General features: G+C 42.3%; 1 protein-coding gene and 2 long non-coding RNA genes across 5 annotated transcripts in view; all 3 read left to right on the top strand.

Annotated features, from left to right (window-relative positions):
- Positions 1-25,445, top strand: part of LOC126536194 (uncharacterized) — a 288,621-nt gene that overhangs the window by 59,013 nt on the left and 204,163 nt on the right. The gene's annotated exons all lie outside the window — the stretch shown is intronic.
- LOC126535551 (uncharacterized) lies at positions 756-13,250 on the top strand. The gene is made up of 3 exons (XR_007600515.3): positions 756-867; positions 3,373-3,442; positions 11,424-13,250. It is a non-coding gene; the product is annotated as an uncharacterized lncRNA (long non-coding RNA).
- Positions 14,581-15,911, top strand: LOC140216840 (uncharacterized). Its single transcript, XR_011893547.1, has 2 exons — positions 14,581-14,732; positions 15,749-15,911. It is a non-coding gene; the product is annotated as an uncharacterized lncRNA (long non-coding RNA).

The raw sequence follows: 25,445 nt of genomic DNA, 5'->3' as shown, positions 1-25,445 counted from the left end.
CGCGATAGCATTGCCGGTGATAGGTCATACGGGCGCGTCGCTCCATGCCTGTGTTCTTTGCTGAGGCCGCCACTACGCCTGCGGTGCACTTACTACGCTATATCTATATAGTCGATGCTTGTGCAATGTTGTTATTCAACAGCTGGCGCTGTGCTCTGGATACCTGAACTTGTTTAATGTTTAAATACTTTGCTGCTGTGCCATTGCGTATTGGGTACAGATATTTAGTATTGAATTCTAGGTGCCAAATTCACACAAAGAAGTTGCGCTTTTCAACTCAGGATCATATCACACATGACAGCGTCATCCTATATTGCACGAGTATTAATAACAAAATTTCTGTTGCTGGTGAAAAAAAAGGCAGACCGATCAACCTGTAACCTGTATCTGTGAGAAAAATGTGCTTCAAGTCCGCCATTGTCTATAAAAAAAGGTACTACCATGGTATTCAATGTCAGTAACACTCATAAGTTATGCATCCTTTTGTGTGAAATAATTTGTCTTAGAAGCCATTCATTGTAAGGGATCAGTAAACATCTCATAGCTTAAGTAGTGCATATGTGCATGAGCTGGGCAAAGGTATTGGTTTGTAAAGAGCAAAGCCATTAAGATATAAAATATTGGCAAGCTTAGTTTAACAATAAGCTGACGAATATACAAAACCTAATGTAGCAGCAGATGTTCTCTAAGATAAGCTTGTGACCAGCTTTTTTGTGTTCTGTGTGATCATTGTAGTGTCAAATTTTTCATTTTTATTTCGGGACTGCGGCTGCGGTCGTTTCATTGCCAACTGTGAGGATGAAGCAGCTTCATGGCCGGAGATCGGGCGCCTCCCATCAGTTTCCCTTTTCAGCAATAGAGGCCTTGGTATGCTCTTACCTAGAGTTTGCTTTTTTACCCTGTATGTTTTGAGCGCAATGGCTAGTTTAGCGGCATCACTTGGAGTGATTGGTGTGACACCTGTTCCATAGGAGGTATGCAGGTTATCCCACGTAACTTTAGCAAACTTGAAAAATATGAATATGCCACCTAGCTGCACAGAACCTATGTAATGTTGTTTCCTGTCTCTTGGAAATACTTGGATTTGCTGCATTTTGCCTAATTACCTAATTAGTCTTAATCAATTAATCAACTTCTCAAATGTAATTAGATAAAAAGTCTCAATTATACAATTGTAGAGCAACGTGAAAATTTCCCAGTACAGCTATCTGTGGCTCAATATGTGCTACATAATTTGTTTTTAGAGCATGAAAGAAGCCTGAGAATCTCGCAAAGTGTCTTGAGTATGTTTCTGTGTGACAGCGCCTGTGTTGTGTTCTTCCTTCAGTCCTCGTCTTTTGCGCTGTACGAACAGTCGACCTCGAGTGGCCATTCCCGTGGCAGTCTTGCATGTATTGAGTGCTTGCCCTGTATAGGCATGTGTGTTTCCAGTAAGAAAAAAATACTGAAGGAGCCCAACGTGATGTATTTCAGGACAAGTGTATGGTGTAAATTACTATGTGACAATAAAATAAACTGAAACAAGACTTCACAGTAGAGGTATGCAGGTGTGTGCATCAGCATAATGACGAAAACCTCATGCAAGTTTAGAAACATATTCATTAAGTTAGTTTCTGTCATTCTTCTCTGTCACATTATTATTGCAAAAATGTGCTCTCTAGTATTGCACGATTAAAAACACAGTTCAAATACATCATTTGCTGGAACCTTGACATTCATAGCAACATAGAGAGGAATGGTTAAAAATTTGCTTTGCTTCTCTGACCTTCATTTTAGGTCCTTCTCATGTTTGCTAAGCTTCTCAAACTATCATAGACCCCTTCCAGGGTTTACAGGCAGCTTGAGCACATTGTGCCAGATTGTGGAGAAGCTGCAGAGGTCGCAGTGTGTATAGTGGTGTCCGGTAAATGCAAGTTTATTGCAAGATGCATTATGCTCAGTACCAATTATATTAAGTTATAATTTTAGCAAAAATCTCTGTTTTCCAGATATATATCAATGTGTCTCCAAGGAACTGCACTTTTTAAAAGAGTTGCTCATTCTCTGTCTACTGTTCGGTGTTGTTAAATGCATGTATGTTGGACAGCATAGTGTTTGGCCTTCAGGTGAACGTAGTAGTGTATGTAGTAGGTAGTAGTGTAGAAAGTGGTAGCAGTAGTACCTTTATGCATGTGCATAAAGCTGCAGTAAGCCAAATGTGAAAAGATAAGGGCTAATACGATACAGCCAAGTAGCAAAATTTACACAAGCAAACTGTTTGATGCAATCCCTAGGAAAGTAAGCAAAAATATAAGAATGTGCTTATATGATAAACAGTACCTATGTTTCAGGCGCATGGCCTTCTACCGCCATATTCCATAACAGTTCATTATTTAACACTTTAAAACTACTTGCCCTGTTTATGTCTAACTGCTCTAAATTCGAAAATTTTCATTGATTGCACTATGAAGGTTTTGGCCGTGGCTTAAGTTACTGCCAGAATTAAATTTATAGTTGTGGCCGTCCTATGTGTGATAACAAAAAGCCATTTTGGAACCAGGTGACTGTTATGCAGTATGCTAAGTGTGCGTATTAGAACAGCCACTTATATTTTCATTGTAACTATGTATAAAGTATGTATGTACACATCTCGAAGCCATAGACTGTGTACTCTTAATTGGAGGTGTTATTGTGTGGAGTAGGTTTTTTTGTAAGCATTGTCTAGAATTTGCACTACATTAAGGTGTAGTGAAGCCAAGCGAAAAATATTCACAAAATGGCTAAAGTACATTCTTAAGAGTATTAAGCGCACTTAGATGACTTTACAGCATGTAGTAAAACAAGAATGGGAACTGAAGTGCTTAATTTTTGTTCATTATTACCATATGGCACCAACATGCAATGAAGACAAAAGAGGAAGAGAAGTGAAGTGCACTAAAGGGCAACTCGCTCCTGATGGGAGCTGCATTCACATCTACATGATGCATGCAATCTTTGAGTTATAGCAACAGCTAACCACCTGTTCACTTTGTTGCACATTTGTATTGTTTATGTACTAAGTCTGGCCCTGGAAGTGTTAAGCAGTGCCACTTGTGGCATTGGTGCTGCATGCAAGACATCCTTCTAACCACAGGTGTTATGTATTATGTAAACCCAAGTTCTTTTAAATTCATGTAACCCACAAAAGTTCCATTTGAAAGGATGTGCCATATTTGCCACCATTGCCATGAGTAGCATTGGCTGACAGTCACAGGGCGAGACGTTAACCTGGCTCAGCTATTATGCAAAACTATTTTACATACAAATGTGGTAATTAGTATACATGCCGAAAGCCTCACAGAATGAAATTTTTTATTCGCATCTTACAACGATTGTTATTTTGCTTTAACTCAGGAGGCCTTTCTACCTGCGTTGCATCCTGTGGCTGGACCACTCCAACGATCTCGGCAGAATCGTTACACAGGTGTGTTCTTTTGTGATTCTCAGTACTGATATTTTCTAGTTTACGTTCAATGTAAATGCACAGATCAAATGAAAAACAGGTTAAAAGATGAGCTCACAGGCACTGTATCCAAATGTTTGTTAGGAAGAAAAATCTTTTTTACAAGTTGTCGTTATAGCAACACAAGAGAGTGTGCACATCACACCACCAGTACTTAGCAAGCAACAGCATTATACCGTAGAAGAAACCAAAACATCAGGCGAAAACCTGTACTAAACTAGGGACTGTATTAAGACCTTTTCGAGGCCTAAACTATTTCTTGGGTTACTCTGTCTAATTGCTTGAACTGAACTGACGTGTCCTGCAAAACAGTTTGCATTCGCATTTGATACAATCTGCAGCAAAATATGAACAAAGGGCTGCAATACTCTAAGGGCCTACTATTTGAAGTTGCAACCAGTCTTCCCAGTGTACTGCAGCCTCAGGAACATGAAATGTGGTACACTGTACCACATGCACACACAACAAATTTTAATCCATGGGCATCTGTACACTGTGCTTGTGCAGGAAAGCGCAACTGGCTGTTTATTCGTGACTGAAACAGCTACGTACATCAAGACTGTATTGGGAAGCCACCATATTTTCAGTCAGTGTAACAGTCCATAAACATATGGATTTCCATGAGCATTTTGTCTGCCACACTTTTCTTTGTCGTTTTTTTTGCACTCCAGCTTTGATGGCTGCAAGACACTTCAGGCTGGCTGAAGAGACAGTGGTAGCCTAGTAGGTGGCCTCACAAAGTTGTTATTTTGATTTTTAAGAGCCGACTTGCTTTGGACAATGCTGAATAACACATCAAAAGGCACGGGATTATTGACAAGGTTAGAATGACTTTGAAAGAAGTTTAAGGCTTCTTTTTAACTCTGATCTGTCTGATGAGACCAAATCATGTCAGCTTTTAATGAAGCAATGTTCAGGTTGGAAAGCTGCAAGGCTGTGTGGTTACTTAAACACCATCATTGCTTCATATAGCTGAAGTTGCTGTGACATCAAGGCAGAAGCAAATGACATGGCAAAGGAAAGGTTGGTCGACAAAGGACTCATTGGCAATTATGTAGGTTCAAGGGCTTTTGCACTGAGTAAGAAAATGTGTTCCTGATACAGCGTGAACAGTGTTAATGCTGAAGAACAAACTGGCACCATCTCCCCAGTCCTACACAAGCACGTGCATAGAAAGGGATGCCTGTTGGCCTTGAGGGCCACCACTGGAGGGATCACCTGCTATCGCTATGACATAGAATGTGACATCAGATGACTATAGTTCACACCTTTGCTGCAGCTCGCTGGCTGGGCAATTGAAGCCTTGATTGTAAGGATGAAAAGTTTCAATCACAAGGTGGCAATTTAGTTGCCAACTCTTACAGCGTGGTTCGCTACTCAGTGCTGCAGTGCTGGACGTATTTGACCAAGCCTGGTGCGAGTTCTCATGAGTACCCATGTTCAAGCTGCCGCTAGATACTTAGTTGATAAAGTCACTGAAAATGAAATTTGGTCATTGAAAGAGTCATGAAAACGATGCACACAAGGCTTGTAGCGTGCTTACTTGGTATGACCTCAGTCAAGACACCCTGTGTAGAGATGCTGGCAAAAGTGCAGCAGAAGTGTGGATTGAGGAGAAAAAAAATATAAGCTGTTGAAGTTCCACATATAACAAACTGATAATAAATCGCCGTTCAGCAAGAACTCCGGCAAAAGGGGCAAGCCGCACTCCCCACAACGAATGCTATAAAAACAGTACTGTTATTGCAGGAAAATTGCGTATAGCTCTTTTGATAGCTTGATAGCTGGTAGCTGGTAGCTACTTGATGGTAGCACTTGATAGCTGGTATCACACAATGTTTTCTATGCCACAGAAATATTCCAGCACGTGGGGGCCACAATTCTCCTAGAGGCCAATACAGACACAGGTTGCCAGCAAGCATGGACTAAAGATTTTTCCGTTTGCATTGATGTAGTCTACCATATTTTGTTTTCTTGGGTGCACAGTCACACTGGGGTAACAATTTTCTGCCTGAATATTCATCGCAGGGAGCACTGCAGCCAGCTAAAGCGAGTTTTTTGTTCACACCTTGCCACAGATGCGGCGAGATGTAGACTTGACCCATTTTTCTAGGCACATTTGTTGGGTTCAAGAAAGAACACAGAGTAGCTTAAGAACATTATTCCTTCTAGATTTAGGGCGTGGGGCCAGGTATTAACCATTGTTTTAAGAATTTTACCAAACCGGGAAAGATTCTGTCTTGAATGTCTTCTCATATCAGCTTGATACAGTCCCTGGCTTAGTATGGGTGCATGTGCTGTGGCTTTGTTTTAGTCTGTTTAAAAGGTTGTTTTCCTTTTGAGTGTTCCAGTCGCAAAGAAATCACAAATATATTTTGATTTCAGGAACCCTTGTGACATTACACAATTCCTTTACATGTTGCAACCAAGCTTATTTTTTAAACACATGCCTTTCTTTCAGCATGAAAAAAACATCTTAGATGAAACAAGGCAAAAATGGCTGCTTATGCATTTGTACGATATTCCAACTGAGAGGGGTGAAAAGTAATAAAATGTTCTACTTTCATAATTTTTCTACCATGTGTACAACATTTCTTAATAGGCATGAAGCAAATTCACTTTTATCACTAGCCTATAACAGAAACAAAAAATGACAAACTGAGCTTTTAAGGGGGCCCTCAGAAGGGCCCAGTCCGTGCGTCTTCTTTTCTAGCGCCATGGCTGTGAGCGCAGCTGAGCACATCTGCAGCCTGCACACCCTGTTCTAGAGGTGATCTGCTACGTGTGGAAAGACTAGACGTGCTGATATGGCGTGGTATTATGTGCACAGTCTTCCCACGTGTTTAGTACACGGGTTTGCATAATCTGTAGTTTCAGAGATGCATTGAAGTTTGAGACAGACAAAGCATTCGCCTCCACTGCCAGCACTTTTCATGATAGTGTCGTTCCACTGTGTGTGGCAGTATCAAAGAGGACAGGGTGGATGCGAAAGCAAGGCTGGGTTTGCTTCATGCTACCTTTGGGAAGGTATCGTTAACACACCGTGAAACCGTATCTTTGGTCGCTGACTCTCAAATTCAAAATTTTTTTCTCATTCAGATTTGTGTTTTCTGACTGCGGCCCTTTCCGTAGGAAAACAATCCATTTGCAAATGGACTTATTTGACTAAACGGTCGAATCTGAGTACAACAAACCAAATTGCTGGTTTTAGTGCATTTGTTATGTTGGGGTTCCTTTGTATATGACTCCAGAAAAAGCCAACCATTGTCTGCTCACACTCCGCCGCGCCCGTCCATATAGGAATAAACTTAATTTTGGTTGGCCACGATGCTTATCGGTGTAGTAGCTGTCGTGTGTCCACCCATACACATTTTGTTGGCTTCCCGAAAACCTCAAAGAACAGCTGTATTTTGCTTATGTGCATTCACTAATCAAATAAGTACATGTTTGCTAGAATCCCCATAATATTGAGTGAGCTGGTCTGCTTGAAAATGTTGAAAATATGGCAGTTAGATTTGTAATAGGAAGTCATACTAAAAGGCTTTGTATTACTGAGAGTAAGGGTAAGCTGCAATGGCAGGATTTAAAAGACTGGGAAATCTCTTCAGTTAAAATTATTTCAAGCATATACTGTTCCAAACATGTAGAGATAAAGAAATTCATATTATCATCATACCTCACAAGAAAGAGGTTACACTAAAAAGGTTTATTAATTTCCTTTTACTTATAGGTGATGCCTCACATTGTTTTTTCCTTGGACCAAAGGGACTGCAAGGTTTTTCAGCCTGCAATTGTTTGCATAGTTTTCAAAGATAATTCCCTCCCTGCTTTGTGTGCTTGATTTGAATGTAAGTTACATTACACAGAATGCATACCCCCCTGCAATGCCAGTACAGGCGAAGCAGGTACTAAATGAATAACCACGAAAGGATTTTGGAGCGAGCAAAAATGGCATGTGCAATAGATATGCGTAGATGTCCCGTTGGTGTTGCTGTCAAACAAGAAATTGGGATATCGAGGAACTGAACAAAGTAACTACATGTGTGCTTGCCAAACTATAGCTGTCATTTACACCTTGATTGTGACTTAGCTACCAAAAGAAGTTTTTTTGTCTTGTTCTTTTTCTGTTAAAATGTACTTTTTTCTTTGTCTACATTCGTTTGGGTTTTTGTAGCTATATCGTGCACATGTGACCAATAATGCCGTGTGGAAGTTAGTGGTTGTTGGTATTTCTCACTGCCTGTCGTTTGTTCAATGTGTGTACTAAAGTCAATAGAGCACCAACCAGTATAAACCAGTCTGTTGAATTTGTTTTCTTGTTTTAGTACAAATGATCTGACTGGTTATGTGCCCAAATAAACAATTAGATTATGAAAACAAAGTTCATCAGAACATGTCATGCATTTTACTTAAAATTACCCTATTTCAACTGCAGAACCCACATATTAAGGCATGTAGATTTAAGTAGAACAAGCCTTTTTGCAATCCTCAGTTCTGAATAGGTGAGAGCAGTGCTAAGGACACAAAGTGAGTCCACATAGATAAATGGCATGGTGCACTGTGCACTGACTAATAATTGATGTGTTTTTGCAACAGACAAGCAAATAAATATCCAGTAATGCCTTGTCAAAGGCACGAAAGCATATAAAGAGGCAGGGGGTGGTCATATACAAATGTGCCGTGGTTTCAGATTTGTTAACAAGCATACCACTTTTCTGTAACTTCAGAGAACAGGTGCTGCGCTGACACATTAATCTTTTTTTTCTTGTTGTTATTTTGTGGGATTTGATTAGTTTCTGGGTTAATGGTTGCTGCTTTCGCTAACATGTTGCACTTATGAAATTTGGGCTGTCATCTGCGCTGTTTACAGTGTATGTACTCTTATGGTCACATTATAGTGGTGCTTAATCGTGAAGGCTCTCATTCAAATATAAGCTTGTCTGGTCTACATATGCTTTCCTTCATGCCAAAGGAATAAGATATACTATGTTTGTGTCAGAAGGAAAGAAACTGAGACTGGTGTCTATTATTGCACATAAATCTATGCTTAGTTGCGTTAACATTTTTGCATAATTTCAACAACTTATTTAGTGCATTTCTGTAACATTCACACTCTTTCTTATCCACTTAGGTGTAAGGAATAAAGGCAAAAAAGTAAAGCATTGCAGTGGATTTAACTTAATGCTCTTGATTCTTGTTACCTTCTTGATAGCTTTCCTATTTGGAAGAGCATATGTACACAAGCATGTTTTGACCAAATAGGCTGCTGTTTGGGAGGCTTTGCAAGCACCACTATAACGTGACAAAAGAAGTGTGTGGCCATTTGGTTATATAAATTCTGGTGTAATGACACCACAAAAAGTAAACAAAGATATTGTTGCGTGTGGAAAGACACAGACAGAAGAGGCTATTTACAGGCTATTTACACTGGAGCCAGGCAGCCAGGCTGACACTCGCTCGCGCCAAGCGCACCGACCAACTTCGTCGTCGTTCTCGCGGCGGCTCATTTCTTGAGCATCGCTTGAGCATATTGTAATACTACCCCCCGGCGGCAAAAGCACCGTCACGGTGCTGTTAAATATCCAAGGCGCGTGGAGAGTTGTAGGGCTTGAGTCGGGCGACGTGGACGATGTCCCTGGTTGTCACAGCGGAGGACGTAGTGGGCGTGGCTAAAACGATTTCATAGGTGACATCGGTCACTTTGCGGAGCACGCGATATGGGCCTGTGTAACAAGAAAGGAGTTTTTCACATAGGCCAACTTTACGCGAAGGTGACCAAAGCAACACGAGGCTGCCGGGCACAAAATGGACATCACGGTGACGGAGGTCGTAGCGTTGCTTCTGCTTGTCTTGGGACACTTGTAGACGACTGCGCGCAAGTTGGCGAGCGTGGTCTGCATGGGCGATTGCATCACGGGCATAAGCGCTAGTTGAAGCTGTGGCGGACGGAAGCACAGTGTCCAGTGGTAGCGTTGGTTCGCGGCCATACAACAGGTACGCACATGACACAAGCACCGGATCTCACTTCAAGCTTTAAAATAAGGAAACAGGCAATATTTAATAACAGGTGGAGACATGATGTGATGATATCTGTTAAAAGAAATTCTTTATGCAGTGCAACTAATGGATCACTGATACATTCGTCATTCTTTTTAAATGTTGCAAGCCACAATTACCTTGCATGTTGTCAGGTCGTAATACCTGGCTACAACGCAAGTTTTGTGGAACACAGGACCGCAGTCACATTCTTTGCAATATTTAACATTGTGTGATGGAGGATTGTTTCACACGGATGACTCATACTCTCTCAATTTCCCTGATTTCGCAATAATAGAGCATCCCATCTGTCCAATGTAGGCACGGCCTTATGATGGCAGCAGACTACACAACGCTTGCGGCCTAGCTCACTAGATGTATATTGTGCTTCAACCACAACCAACCTTTTCCTTTTTGGGCTTCTGCCTTTTATTACAGCACAAAACTCTCCGAACAAGGGCCTGAGAAAACAATGATTTGCGCAACTAAATTAGGCATGAATATGGAATATAATGAATGAGATGAAGTAAAAAAGTGGTTGCAGTTGTTTCGTATGCATTTGTAATTTTCATGGGTAATTGTGTAGCTGGTCTCTACGGGCAAAAATTTTTTTTCTGTATGAAACATGTGATGAGAGATTTGCTCTGATGAGAAAAAGAGACAAGCCAGGAAAACAAATTAATTTGTTGCGTGCAGCACAATTTGCAGGTGGTGCACTGTGCAACGGAGGTTATGTACAGTCAGCCATTCCCATCCAGTCATGCTTGCATTGCATACACACATTTTATTAATTTGAGATTGTGGCTAATGAAGTTTGTGTGGAATAACTCTCATTCGCACATAGTGATGCACTGCAAAATAGATTGGTTCGTTCCTGTGTTCATCAAAACTCGTAGCCAGAAATTATGAGCAGATGTTCATAAGATAATTAAGCTTTGGCAGATTAGCACGAAAAGGACAAATGCATCAGTCATTCTCAGTTACATTGCACAAAGAATTTGTTTTTGAATTAATGACATCACTTCCTGTCACTATGTGTTGTATATGATGTCTGTTTTCTTATTAAAGCGAGAGTTGAGGTTAGGCACTTGTGTCCTGCATGTCTTTGTCTTCGTTTGCTTCTGTGGTGCCATTACACCAGAATAAGTCCATGACAGGAGCTGCCAGTCTATGCAGTTATACTACATTGGGCTCAGTACGCCTGGCGGCCTGAATGTGACGAGTGCGAAGTAGCAGTAAGAACTTCAGAAGGGTAGAATTTTGTGTCGGTGGTGCATATTACAGTATGGTGAAGCGCTATAGATGGAACAGTGTGAGGCGAGACATGGGAAAGTGCTACAGACAACTGTGAATGTTTACTGGAAAGTTTCGCTGCAGCGGGACAATGCATGCGTTATCCTGGTGCAGCAAAATTTGCCAATGTTCATAGTTGTCAGTAGCACTTGCCCATCTACATTACACTTCACCGTACACTAGTAGCAGTAACAACAGCAACCAACTGACCCGAGCAATAATGAAAGCCTACAGAATTGCCAAATTGTAGGAGAAATGTTTCAGTGTAACACATGTTTTGTTAACTGACAAGCAAATGGCATACATGTCTGCGAACCGATGATCAGATGCATTTTTCATGCACATACATTATTTTGTACAACTGCTTCCTGCTGTGGTTTTTTATGGCTTTTAGGAAGCATTCCAAAGTACTTAACTGTTTGTCTGTTCTAAAATTGAATCTGTTCTCAGCCAGCACTATGTGGCATTACTGCATAAGCCCTTACTTCGTCAGTGTCCTTCGAACTGTTCCCAACTAAATATGAATAACCAAATAACCATGTTTTTAAATTTTCAGATTATGAAGAAAATACTCTTAATATGGATTTCATTAGAAAAATTTTCTCAATTTTAGGAAGAAGTCTGGCTGGCCCCAAGCCTGGTGCAAAATGAAGAAATGGCACTCCACATCAATTCATGTTTACTTGTCGTCATAACTAGTCTGTTAGCTTAATTTTTGGTTCTTCCTATTGAATTCTCAAGAAAGGTACCAACTCTGTCATTCATTGAAAACAAATTTTTGCACTTGGGGATGCAGCCATGCACAAAGCCTTTGAGCTCATTAATATCTTTATTTTTTAAAGAAAGTGCAGCTCTTGCGTGGAGCAATAGGTTGAATAAGACGAGGGTAAATGAAAAGATGGCGAAATTAGTCATCAACAGTTGTCCAACAAAGGAAGTCTCAAGCTGGAGGCAACATCTTTGCAAGAGAACCAAATGGCTCCAGCCTGAGACATTCGTTGTTCAACCTGGCAAGTCTCCTTCTCGAAATATTTCCTCTAGCCTGAGACCTATATCCATTCCACCACCCTTGACCAACAATACACCTATACATTTGGCAACCCATGGAAAGGTAGCAAATTCACATTCAAGGAAAGGGAATGTAGTGTGCACCCTGGAAGGTAGCATGAACAGTATTTTATTTACTTAATGAAATGCAGATTTGCTATCCAATTACTTTATTTTGATCCTCGTTTTATAATTGGACAGCATGGTTCCTCAGAGAGAATAATAATTCGAAGCTCAAACAATTTTGCTCCTTTATGTCTGTTAAATCTGTCCTGGTTGCTACACTATCAGCCCTGTCTGCAATTGCATAGCAGTGTTTTGAGCATGCATCCAAATTCAAAAGAATAGTTAGGCTTCTACCTCAGAATGTTTGCTACTGTGTTGCGGCTCGAATTCTATGTCTAGGTGGTCACTGTGATGCCATGTGCTTTTTAAATAAGACCAATATGGTATTTGAAGGGCAATTAAATGCAATCTCAAATGACCTCAGCTCGGGGAATGACACAATTGGAGGTCAATGTGATAAGGAGGATTTGATTTCTGAAAACAAGGCACTTAAACGGGAGAAAGCATGACTAATTTCGTCTAAAGATGCTGCTACTGGATATGATCAAGGAAGGTACTTGTTCGTGGCTGCATTTGCAACATGTTACATTGCTGGCTTTATATATTGCACTGGGTACAGTGAAATGTTGCTGCTTGCACAATATTCAACTAAACATGGTAGCCATGTTAATGTGTCCATGCAGAACACAACTCATCCACTATTATGGACTACAGTGGAATCTCGATAAACGAAAATCGCTTCGAAACTGTCGCTTAAATAGGACACCATCCTGATAATTGGTTGGCTCTCTGCAATGTCTCTCAGTAAATATAATGCCTGGTAAATGGAACCAATTTCCCTGGCACCTTGAGGCTCCATTTAAAGAGCACCCACTGTAAAAATATAGGGGGGATCGTGTTTGGAACTTTCGTAAATGTAGTCTTAAACAAAACCGCATTTCAGTGGGAGCGAAATGCAAAAGCACCCGTGTACTTAGGTGCATGTTAAAGAACTCCAGGTTGTCCAAATTAATTCGGGGTTACTCGCTATGGCATGTGTCATAATCAGAAGGTGGGTTCTGGTTCGTAAAATACAATAATTTTTAACAGCTTGCTCAGAAATCCAGCACTAAATTATATAGCTTGTTTGTGTGATGAGTCCCAATTTCTTAATTTAGTACTTTGACATTTATCATATTTGTGTGCTAGTCCATGCAAAATACCACTGATCGGCCTCATTATGCCAGCCACTGTTAATTAAGAATGGCTTAGTCAAGCAACTTAAACTTACAGCACAAACACCTAAGACGAACCACACAAGGAAGATACGACACACACTGGTGCTAACAACTTTATTTCTTCGTCGTCGATGCAATATTGACACGTGTGACACGCTGAAACTAAAGCTCTACCAAAAGGCAGCGCAGCCGAAGTGGCGAAATTTTTCGTCGAGAACATCCTGCTGCGACATGGTGCCCCAGAAGTCCTCATCACCGATAGAGGAACGGCTTTTACAGCAGACCTCACCGAAGCCATTCTGCAGTACAGCCAGACGAGCCACAGGAGGACAACTGCCTACCATCCGCAGACGAATGGTCTCACGGAGCGCCTGAACAAGACCCTCGCCGACATGCTAGCAATGTACGTCGACGTCGAGCACAAGACGTGGGACGCGGTCCTGCCGTATGTCACCTTCGCCTACAACACGGCGGTGCAAGAAACAACACAGATCACGCCATTCAAGTTGGTTTACGGCAGGAACCCGACGACGACGCTCGACGCCATGCTGCCGCACGTCACTGACGAGGAGAATCTTGACGTCGCTACCTATCTCCAGCGCGCCGAAGAAGCCCGACAGCTCGCCCGCCTACGGATCAAGACCCAGCAGCGTACCGACAGCCGACACTACAACCTCCGACGACGCTTCGTCGAGTACCAGCCCGGCGACCGTGTTTGGGTATGGACCCCGATACGCCGGCGAGGACTCAGTGAGAAGCTGCTGCGACGCTATTTCGGACCCTACAAGGTCATCCGACGTATTGGCGCACTAGACTATGAGGTCGTGCCAGACGGCATTTCGCACTCACAGCGGCGCCGCGCACAATCTGAAGTGGTCCACGTGGTGCGCCTTAAACCATTTTACGGACGCTGATGAACTTCCTTAGTTTGTTGTTTTCTTTGCTAGGAGTGCTTTTCTTTTATTACTTTCGTTTGTTTGCGGCATCGGGTCGATGCTTTTTAAGAGGGGGGTATTGACACGTGTACTTATCTTTATCGGGCGACCACGTTTCGCCGCTTAACAACTGTAATCGCACAGCGACGGACGCGCCTGCATGTATCCGACGTTTCTGGAAAGTTATCGATGATTCTACCCGGCTGTCTGTTGTCGCCGAACCTTATGTTATCTGATTTCATCGCCTGACTCGAATGGCGTAGAACATTGTGGAATACGCGCGGGTCCCAGCGATTAGTCTGGAACATTCGACGACTGCTGTATAAAAGCCGACGCGCTTGACCCGCTGAGCAGATTTTCGACGATCGCCGACTGTGTTCGCCGCTATCGTTGTGCTTTAAGTGTAGCCTGTTTTGTGGGCACAGGTTCGCCCAATAAAAGCTAGTTTTGTCTTTCACAGTACTGCTACTGTGTTCTTTGGCGTCACTACCACGTGACAATATAAACCCTAGGCCACACTACCGCGCAGGCACTCAGATTACATTACAGAGATCTGCCAAATTATCACATACGCAAGCGTAGGAAGTCAAATTCAGATGGATGCAGGGACAAAGATATCTTACTAATGCAATTATCGCCCTGCCTTTCTTGTGGTAGGCCTCTAAGGCAAGCCGCACATGCTCATTCTTGCTTTTGCCAAGAATCGACGTCCCATCAAGTTGTGCCTCACAATTGTTGCAAGAGTTTATATGCGCACCAAGGTGCGCTCCTCTATCTACATTTTTGTTTACTTGTTGCGCATGTTCCCTGAGTCGCTCATTGACGCAATGCCCTATCTAGCCAAGCTATGTCTTACCACATGAGAGTGAATGGTATAAACCACGCCGACCGCGCACAACACGTATGAAGCATCATGCCGAATTTGGCATCCTCCTCTGCCCTCTCCGCAGGTGCGGGAGCATAGCTTTAAAAGCTTGTTCGGTGCAGAAAACGCCAAAGGAACACTATGCCTGCAAGCAGTTTTCTTGAGTTGATAGATGACCTTATGTGTTTAAGGGACCGCGCAGGGAACATGCACAAAAAGTAAACAAAAATGTAGATAGAAGAGTGCACATTGTTGCGCATATAAACTCTTGCAAAAATTGTGAGGCCCGACTTGATAGGACGTCGATTCTTGGCAAAAGCATGAATGAGCTTGCGCGGCTTGCCTTAGAGGCCTACCACAAAAAAAGGCAAAATGATAATTGCATCAGTGACATACCTTTGTCCCTGCACCCATCTGAATTTGAGTTCCCACGTTTGCATATGTGATAATTTGGGAGATCTCTGTAATGTAATGTGTGCGCCTGTGCAGTTGTGTGGCCTAGGGCATATATATGCATCGACGACGAAGAAATAAAGAAGTTGTCAGTTAGCGCCAGCGTGTGTCGTATCTGCCTTTTGCGGTTCGTCTTAGGTGTTTGCGCTGTAAGTTTTAAGTTCTGAATTATGTACCAACTAGGCCAAATGAAGTTTTACTCTTAGTCAAGCGAGCTCAATATATAGTCTGTGCAAAAGTGTGGAGTGTCAGTACAAAGTAACAGTTCAAACACATGGCTCTGTAGTTACAGTTCAGTATGAAAGGAGATTAGATTTCTTAGCATTTCTTTCATTTACTAATTTCATTGTGTTAGGACATGTAGAATACTAGCAACTGGCATGCTTACAATGTACAGTGCTCTTTTTTAAAATCCAGACAATTGTTTTACTGGGGCAGAAATGTGCTTTCTTTTGGGCCCGGAAGTGAACATATTATGTTTCTTACATTTGGTGTAAAATAAATTTTCTTCACTGTCAGTGTGTGTCTCGTGCATTTTTCCTTTCAGCAAGTAGCAACTGCTCTCGAAGGCGTTTGCTGGCCTCGGAGGCACTGCCGATAAGCTAGGACGACTGTATAAAAGCTTTGCAAAGAGGGGCTCTGTGATCAGCGAAAGGAAAAAAAAATGAAGACGTGCGGTGACGGGTTCATTCGCCATTGGACCACGTGTGCGCGTGACTTGGTCGATTCAGCGGTGGCCCTGTGCCGTCGATTGGACCACGTGTGGCGAGCCCGCGGCGAAATGCTTCGTGGCGGTACGCCGCGCCTATGCAGCAGCAGACTGAATACCGCAGGCCAAGGTGTCGGACGCCGGCGTTCGCTCCGAGCAGGTGCGACGCCTGCTCGGGTGGCAGCTCACGGACGGCCGAGTTCCCTTGAGCCTTGATCGCCGGCGTTCGACATTTCGGCCTGCGGTGTTCCGTCTGGTACTGCGTAAGCGCGTGACCCGCGCCACCATGCATTTCGCTACGAGCTTGCCGCACCTAAACGAAAATGCCTTTAATTCCTTCACAATACTCCCATTGTACCTCCCAGTCAAATAGGGGGGGGGGGGGGGGTGAAGCGGGCGTATTACGGTACCCCCGTTGTGTGCCCAATTAATGCCCACGTCAATGGGAGCAAAAAGATGTACGAAAGGGAATGCGCTAGAGGACAAGCAAAAAACGCCCATCTGGGTGTTTTTTTGTTTACAGTGTAGCTTTTTTGTGCTTTCAGCCGCCATCAGCCCATCATCGGTCAAAAATGACTTGGCCGCGGTTATTTTCTCTGTCACCCACGGGACGTCAGCAAACTACAAAAACCAGAAACGTCAAAGTGACGTTTACGCACTGATTATGCGTAGCATAAGGCATCATTTTTTGGCACCGCCAGAGGCAGGCTCATTTCAGAAGGCACAGAACATGACTGCCCGCCTGATCGCTATGCCGGTGGCTCTATCCCGTCACCGACGTTAACACGGACAGCGAGACGATGCGTTTGACATGCTGGATGACCATTTTCGGCGCTATTTTTCCTCCAGAAGGAAACGGTGCAGTTGTTGTGCGGGGACCTGGAGGGGGATCCAGAAGCGGAGCCAGCGACGAAACTGTCCTGGCACGGAAGGTGTGTGCGCTGTGCTTCTGACGGTCCTTAGGGAGAGAGTGTCGAGCGTGAGAGAGCGCATATGACGTGCGGCTGACGCGGGCGGTTGCTGCAGCACTTTCCGAAGACGTCCGAGGCAGCTTTTAAGGAGGGTTTTCTTCGGCGCGGTGCTATTCCTGGCGTCTTCGGATGCGTGGACGGCAGCGTCATCGCCATTAGCGCACCCAAAGTTGAGCTCAAGGCTGTTTTCGTGTGCCAGGAGGGATACTAAGCCCTAGACTGCGTGCTCGTAAGTATACGTCGTGTTTTATAGTGCTGATTGTTTTGACGATTATGTAGCACTTGTCAACAGGGACTTTCTCTGTCCGCATTTTCCTCAGATCTTCGACGCGTACAAGAGGATCCTGGCCGCGGACCCTATGCGAACGGGATCGGACTAGGACTCTTTCGTATGGTGGACGACTTGGATGCGCCGGCACTTCGAAGCAGGGAGCATTGCGAATTCCGGGAATACCTCATTGGTGAGTGAAAACATTTTGTCACAGTCACACTTGAGTAGTGAATAGGACGCCATGCCCGCCCAACAAAACTTTTATCTAAAAAACAAGCAGATGAGTAGGAGCCTCCCACGAGTAGAAAAATCAAACAAATTAGTGTTAACACTGACAATGTTCGAAGTGTAAACTAAGATACGAGCGTGCCACCAAGTGCCTCCCAGGAGTAGAACAAAGTAAAACATATTAGTGCTACTACTGTGCCTGCCTGCCAGAAGCAGAATAAATGAACACTCGTTAGCGCTATTACTCTGAAATTGGTAGTACCAATCAGCTTTAATTTCTTCAGCTTTTGGCAGGTAGTTGTAGCGCACTTGTAATTTTGTTAAGAGTTTGTGCCGGGGAGGACATGCCGAGGGTTTTATTTGGGGCTTGCAACAGTAATCTTCAGGGCCTTGAATCTCTGAACTCTACCTTTGTTTAATGATGCTGCAACTTTCCTGAATTGCCAGCCTGCCTCTCGTCAGAGCAATACGCAATGCACTATTTCAATCTTCATGCAGATGACAGTGGGTACCTCTTGGAGCCATGGCTACTGACCCCGGTTCCCGGACATAGTTCGATGCAAACAGCTGAGGGAAAGTACAACACAGCTCATGCCGCCACGTAATACGTGGTGGAGAGGTGTGTTGAGCTCTTGAAGAGCTGTGTCCTCTGTCTCCAGCGGTACCGCACCCTCCCCTACGACTTGGAAGGTGCGGTCAACATTGTCGCGGCATGTGCGGTGTTGCACAACCGTTGGCTTTCTGAGGGTGACGCAGAATATGATGATGAAAGTGATGATGACCACAGCAGTAGTAGCGAACACGACAATAACGGCGACCCCACGCCACATATTCCGAACAGAGAGTACGAATTAATTATTTGAGAGGGTGGGCTGTCCGAGACACTGTTATAGGCATGTTCGGCACGACCTATTCCTAGCACATGTGTTACTTTGGGTGTTTGTGGCAGCAGTTGCGACGTCAACAGCACCGTCGGCATTGCTAAGTGCATACAAGCTTTTGTAGTGTCAGCAAGATGTGTTGGTCTAACAGATATCAAATAATTGCATTGTGCATTTCGCGCTTTGAAATTTCTTACAAAATATCTTTCCATACCTAATTGTAGTTAACGTCTACGTAATCCAATACATTCATGATTTGTCGAGAAATGTAAATCTTGTGTAGTGAAGGGTTATGTACAGCGTACAATAATAGTAAGTAAAGCATAATATTCAGTGGTAAGATACAAAATAAAAAAGCAGACTAAAATTGAGTGGCTTTCAAAAGTGCTTTTGCCATTTTTTGCTTCCTGCTGCTGCTGCTGCTGCTGTCGTCATCAAGATGCGCTGTGTGCTATGGATGTAGCCTACAGTTTTGTTTCGTAGCCTTCTTCCTTACTGGTGCCGCTCACAGTTTCCTGGTCCCCTTGTGCAATGAACGACGTCACCGTTTGTCTCGCTGCTTTCTTATTGGGAAACGAGCTCACAAAAGCCAAAATTAACAGTTCACATCTCAACTTCCACTCCATCGAACGTGCATCGAACACGTACAGCTTCTAGCTCCTCCACCATTTTGTCTCGAAACTGCAAAGTTTCTTCCTAGTGACGAAAATGACGTCAAATGCTAATCCAACATGTCAAACATTATGGCTTTTATGAAGTATATTCACGCATGAGCAGCTGATAGATTTCATCAAAGTGTCCTCACTTGTAGATAGTAGAGCTCGTTAACTGGAATGGTACACAGCAATATTTTTAGAGTACAAGCCAGAACTTCAAATGTAGTAGTAATACGTGAACAAAACCTATAAACAACACTACACCTTTCTTTATTAGTTCAACTTTCAACATACAGTTCTTTTCAAAGTAAAACGTGTTTATGTAAAGCTTACGTACAACAGTCTCTACATCAAAGAAGTGTGAGTATCGTCATGAGTGCTGTAGTAGTAGAGACATATGCAACATACAACAGGGACATGTCACCATAATTATGAGATCACCTTGTGCTTTCATCTAAAAAATCTGAGACAAATGCACCGTAAGATATCAGAGGTAACGGCACGCACTGTTTAAGAAAACTTGTGTACTTCAAAGTTACACAGAAATAGCATCCCGTGTAAAGCATACCACAAAAAATTTACAAGTGCCTAAATCATTACGCACAAAAAGAACAATATTTATAACAGCCAACTGTGCAGATACGCCACTACATATTAAGGGACCATGCTGTACACATGAAAAAGCCATAGTATCATAACCTTGATCTTTACAGAGCGAAAGTAGCATAAATATAGCAAACTGCACCACAAGAACTAAACATGCATCACAACCTGTCGTCAAACCACACTGAATGAAAACAAAATGTTATGTTACAATGAAAGATTTGCAGAAGAGTGCACATTCAAGCGCTCGTTATTCATTTATTCAGTTTTGAAACGGCAGAACGCAAGAAAGTCTTAAATTTCGTATGGTCCACAAATGTGCATGCCTGGTATTCTAAAGATGTTTTTGGACAATTAATTTCAAATGACACAGGAACATGATCACTGTTGGTTGCTGAGTCAACCGCTACCCACGACAAAACCTTCATGCCAGCGCTACAAAATGTTAAATCTAACACTGAACCAAACGGTCCTCTAGCAAACGTTACTTGTCCTGTGTTCTGACATGAAAGATGACTACCAATAGTCCACTCCCAAAGTTGCTTACCACACAAATCTGTTTTTAGCCCCCACGACACGTGATGCAATTAAAATCCCCTGCAAATAATATTTCTTTTCTACAGGCAGCCACAGCCCTATCAAGTTGACTTGTACTTTTGCACACCGGTGGGGAAATAAGCATTTATACTTGAAAATGGATGGTATCCTGGGAGACATAAATCTATGGCCAAAATTTTGCAGTCGCAGTCCATGATTTGAAAAGAAATTTTGCCTTGTGACAAATTTTACTGGAAACAAGTATCATTAATCCTCCACCTCGCGAGTCTCGATCTAATCGGGAAGACCGAGAACGTTTTAAATGAAAGTTTTTCTCTGATGAAAGCCAAGCTTCTTGAAGAAGTAAGATATCTGGATTGAATTGAATAGATAGGCAAGATAAATCTGTTAAAGCTGAAAATATAGAACGACAGTTCCACTGCAGCACTTTCAACTGTGCAAAGGTGTTGAACGCACAGCAGCGGCAACTGCCGCCTTTAGAATGCTTTCTGTAAGCACAGAAGATGGTTGACTCTTTTTTGATTTTGGTTTCAAAGTTTTTGAAATTGGGGACTCCATACGTTTGGGAGCTCGAATGTCAAGTTCCATATCAAATCAAATCAGTTTATTTTTCATCTCAAGGATGAGGGCAGGCTCGGGATAAAAGTGACATCAGTCACTTGAGGGGAACCCGAGCCTCCCTCATACATGGAATGCATTGAGGACAGACGAACAAAATTCGTTCATAGCAAGAAGGGGTTAATATTTACAAGTCGTAATACACATAGATTCATCATGAGCTGAAAATATAGATATACAGATTCCTTTACGGTTAAATTATACAGTATAATACATGAAGACAAATTCCAATATACACGAAAGTTTAGTTAGTGATAAACAACATTGCGTTGATTTCATGATAAAAGGGCTTCCCTAATAACACGTATGGCACATTCTTCAATTATGTTTTTTTTAATTAACTTGTTTAATAAAACAGGAACATTGAAGCGAAGCATTTGTCGGCCAAAGTGTGTTCTGCACAGTGGAATGATCCAGTGTTGTTGGTGACGAGTAGGGTATGGGATAGTGTATGGTTCAAGTTTAAAAATATCCAAAAAAGCTCGATTGCTATTGAGCACGGATTTTTTATATCTTATTGCTAGGTAATACTCGTAAAGCTGATGAATTGGGATAATGTTAAACCGCTTATATAATTCACCCGTATGTGCATAGTAGTCAACATTAGCAATGTGCCTAATCGCTTTTTTCTGTAGTTTGTATAGTCTATTAATGTTCGTTGCTGTTGTACTTCCCCATACCAAAAAACAATTACTGACATGCGATAAAAACAAGCTATTATAAAGTGTTATCTTAACGGAAACTGGAAGCAAGGAACGCAGTCGTGCAAGTATACCTACACATTTGGAAATATTAGTTATTAGTTTATTAATTTGTGGTTCCCATGACATTATACAATTAAAAAACACTCCTAAAGTTTTAACCGTCTCTACAATTTCAATCGTCACGCTACCTAAGCGTAAGGCATCGCGTGGAGAAGTAAGCTGCATCCGCGAGTGAAAAATAACAGCTTTTGTTTTTGATGCGTTAATGACTAATGAATTTTGCTCACTCCATGCATATAGGTTCTCTAACGTAGTGTTGATAAGTGTAGTCAATGCGCTCATATCATTACTGGTGAAGAAAATGCTAGTGTCATCGACATAGATTATATATTTAAGTTTATCATTAATTTTTACAATGTCGTTGATGTATAGGTTAAAAAGCAGCGGCCCTAAAATGCTACCTTGTGGTACCCCAGTGATTATCGGCTGAAGAGAAGAGCAGTAATTGTTAATTTTTACACATTGCGATCGGCACTTAAGATATGATTTCAAGAGTGAAAGTGGGATGCCGCGAATACCATACATTTCTAGTTTTTCAATTAAAGTGTAGTGACAGAGACGATCAAAGGCCTTGGAAAAATCTATAAAGATTCCAATGCAGAGTTGCCTATCTTCAAAAGATTTTAGAATTATTTCTTTTTGGGCTAGTAAAGCAGTCTCTGTCGACCTGCCCTTCATGAAACCGTATTGCGATTTTGTTATTATGTGAAATTTGGTGCAAAAGTTTATAACTCATTTAAAAATAATTTTTTCAAAGCCTTTCGAAAATATCGGTAATATGGAGATGGGTCGGTAGTTCCCAAGGTCATTTTTGTCTCCTTTTTTATGTAGCACAGTGACAACAGACGTTTGCATTTGTTTTGGAAAACAGCCTGTCGATAAAGACATGTTATAAATGTGAGTGAGCACAGGAGCTATAATATGGATTACATGCTTGATCGGAGATATCTGAAAACCGTCTATGTCACGTGCGCTGGTGTTCTTTAGTGTAGAGAACGTTAAGACTATTTCTTGATCATCGGTTGGTGCGAAAAAGATGCTGTTCGTTTCTGTAGTCTGTGCACGAGTCACCGTTGGCTGTAATTGTTGCGTTGGCTGTACAACGTTTATGAGAAAGTGGTTAAATTTTTCAGCAAGCTCTAGATCTTTAACAATGCGGCCATCTATTTCTATTTCCGTAATTCCTGGGCAAATAGGCGTCCTGTGAAGTAACGTATTAAGCTTCCTCCAGATGTTTGCACTCCCATTGCAGAAGTCTGGATCGAATTGTTGACTTAAATAATTTCTTTTTTCTTTCCTAATAAACGCATTTACTTTATTTCGGAATTCTTTAAATGTTTTAAGGTCTGATATGTCTCTAGTTCTTAAAAGCCTACTAAAGAGCTTCGTTTTCCTTTTGATCATTTTTAAACATTCATAATTTATCCATGGTTTTCGATTTTTACGGCATTCTTTTACAACCTTTTCTTTGAAATGCTTCAAATAAATTTGTTTAAGGATAGCTATGAATGTCTCGTAGGCTGAATCTACAGTAAATGAAAGGTAGACTGTACTCCAATCTGTTTGGGAAAGACTTGTGCTAAAAGCAGCCAAGGTAAGAGGCGTGATGTCTTGAACTGTTCTAGTCGGCAACTCCGTCGGCTTTTTGGTAGTACTGTCTGTCATAAAATAAAGTGCTAGGTGGTCGCTTATATCGCAGTACAATACACCTGACTCCACGTTATCTTTGTTTATGTTGGTAATAAAAACATCAATTAAAGTTGCTGAATTTGGTGTGATACGTGTGGGGGTCTCTTACTATCTCGTAACCATTTGACGCAACCATAGCCACAAACTCAGTTACGAGGGGAGAAGACTCTAGTACGTTGATGTTGATGTCGCCACCAAGAATTAGCCTTAAATTGTTGTCGTTTACGTAATTGAATAATTGTTCAAGAACACTGGTGAAATCATTTACAGATGAATCAGGTGGTCTGTATATGACAGAGTAAACGTAATTTCGTGATGTTAGAATTAAGCATTCAATGTCGGAATTAATAAAAGAAAATTCTGATACTATTCGAGAGTCTGTGTCGTTTTTTACTAAAACAGCAAGTCCACCCCCTTTTTTATTCGTACGGTTGAGGAAGTAAGTGTTATAGTTATCGTGCCTGTAAACCTGGTCTTCTAGAGTATACCAAGTTTCCGTAATCATTATGATGTCAAAAGTAAAAGAAAAGGTGTTAAGAAAAGCAGATAGTTCATCCTCCTTGTGTCGTGCTGAACAAATGTTTAGGTGAAAGCAGCACAGTTTGTCGCTAAAGCGACTCGCTACAAGATTATTTACGTCACGAGATGATATCGCCATGGCGGAAGAAAAGATGCACCACAACAGCGCACAGCGATTCTAAGCAATCTTTTCAATGTCACATGCTTCACGAATGTGCAGAACACGCGAGTCTTCATCTTTCCGTGCAAGAATACGCCCATCATTCGTCCACACAAACTTCCAGTTTGCTGTTTTCTTTTTAGCTATTGCCATGCCAAGAAGTTGCTTTAAAACTGGGCATAAGTGTTCATTGATGAACACAGGTGTGTTAGAGGAGTGGCCAAGATCCTTTGTCGAAATGCGCGTTTTCTTTGCTTTTTGAAGCACCGAATCGCGTTTGGAGGGGCTCTTGAATTGGACTACTATGTTCGGGTTTGAAGTGGAATTTTTTGCAGGTACACGGTGACACTTTTCAACATCATCTTTCGAGATGGGAACATTTAACAGTGCGCCAATCTCATGAAGGGTACTAGGAAGGTCCTCATCAGCAAGTTTGGGTATTCCCTTAATTTCAAGGTTACATTTGCGAGAATATTGTTCTGAGGCAGTGATCCTCTGATCCTGTTGAGACATTTGTTTCCTCAAAGCTTCGCACTTAGTTGTTAGGTTTTCATTGATGCTCCTTAGAGACTTGTCCCTCTCAAGATCAACGTTTCCTCTCTTTAATTTTTCGACATCCTCATTCAAAAAGCTCACACTGTTATTTAGGTCTCTTATTTCCTTCCGTAGTTCTCTCTCAATTGCAGATTTGAATTCAAGCATTTATTTTCTCATCTCTTCTCGAAACTTTGCTAATTCGCTCATATTCACAACACCAAATTATCACTTTGGCAGCAGAGAGGCAGCAATTGAATTATACTTGTGTAGTAAGAAAATGATTGCTAACCTGCAATAACCGAAAACAGGCATGTGAGGAACGAACTTTCGCTGCCCTCGCTGCTGCCAAGTGAGGTTCAGGGCTCCAATGCAGCAGGTTTTATAGGAAGGTTCCCCTGGCGGTGCCTTGCGTCGGTAGTGTCCCTGCTTCGTCAGGCAGTGTTCGTGCCTCGGCACGTGTCGATGCGTCGATTTGCCTCTTGATACGTGTGGTGCAGTCAGCAATCGTGGCGATACAGTCAGTAGACCACGTGTAGATGCGTCGATTTTGCCAGCGCGCCGTCAACTGCAATAACCGAAAACAGGCGTGTGAGGAACGAACTTTCGCTGCCCTCGCTGCTGCCGATCTGCTACACTAACAGTGTCTGAATAAGAGGGCTCATCCTCGCGTGGTTGGACTAGCGAAGTAGTGTCTGTGGAATGTTCTGCAACTGTGGAAGGCGTCTCTAACTCCTTGCTAGGCATTCGAGGTGTGGCGTTAGATACTGGGGACTGCATTGGTGTCCTAGTGGTCTGCATTATTTGCATCAAGTGACTCGAAATGATTTGCGCTAAGCAATCAGAGAGACTGGATATCAATTTATCCATAGCTTTAGCCATTGCTTTTTC

The sequence above is a fragment of the Dermacentor andersoni genome, chromosome 3, assembly GCF_023375885.2.
Source record: "Dermacentor andersoni chromosome 3, qqDerAnde1_hic_scaffold, whole genome shotgun sequence".
Taxonomy (NCBI): Eukaryota; Metazoa; Arthropoda; class Arachnida; order Ixodida; family Ixodidae; genus Dermacentor; species Dermacentor andersoni.
Note: the sequence above shows the minus strand (reverse complement) of the source record. Positions and strands in the feature narration are given on the sequence as shown.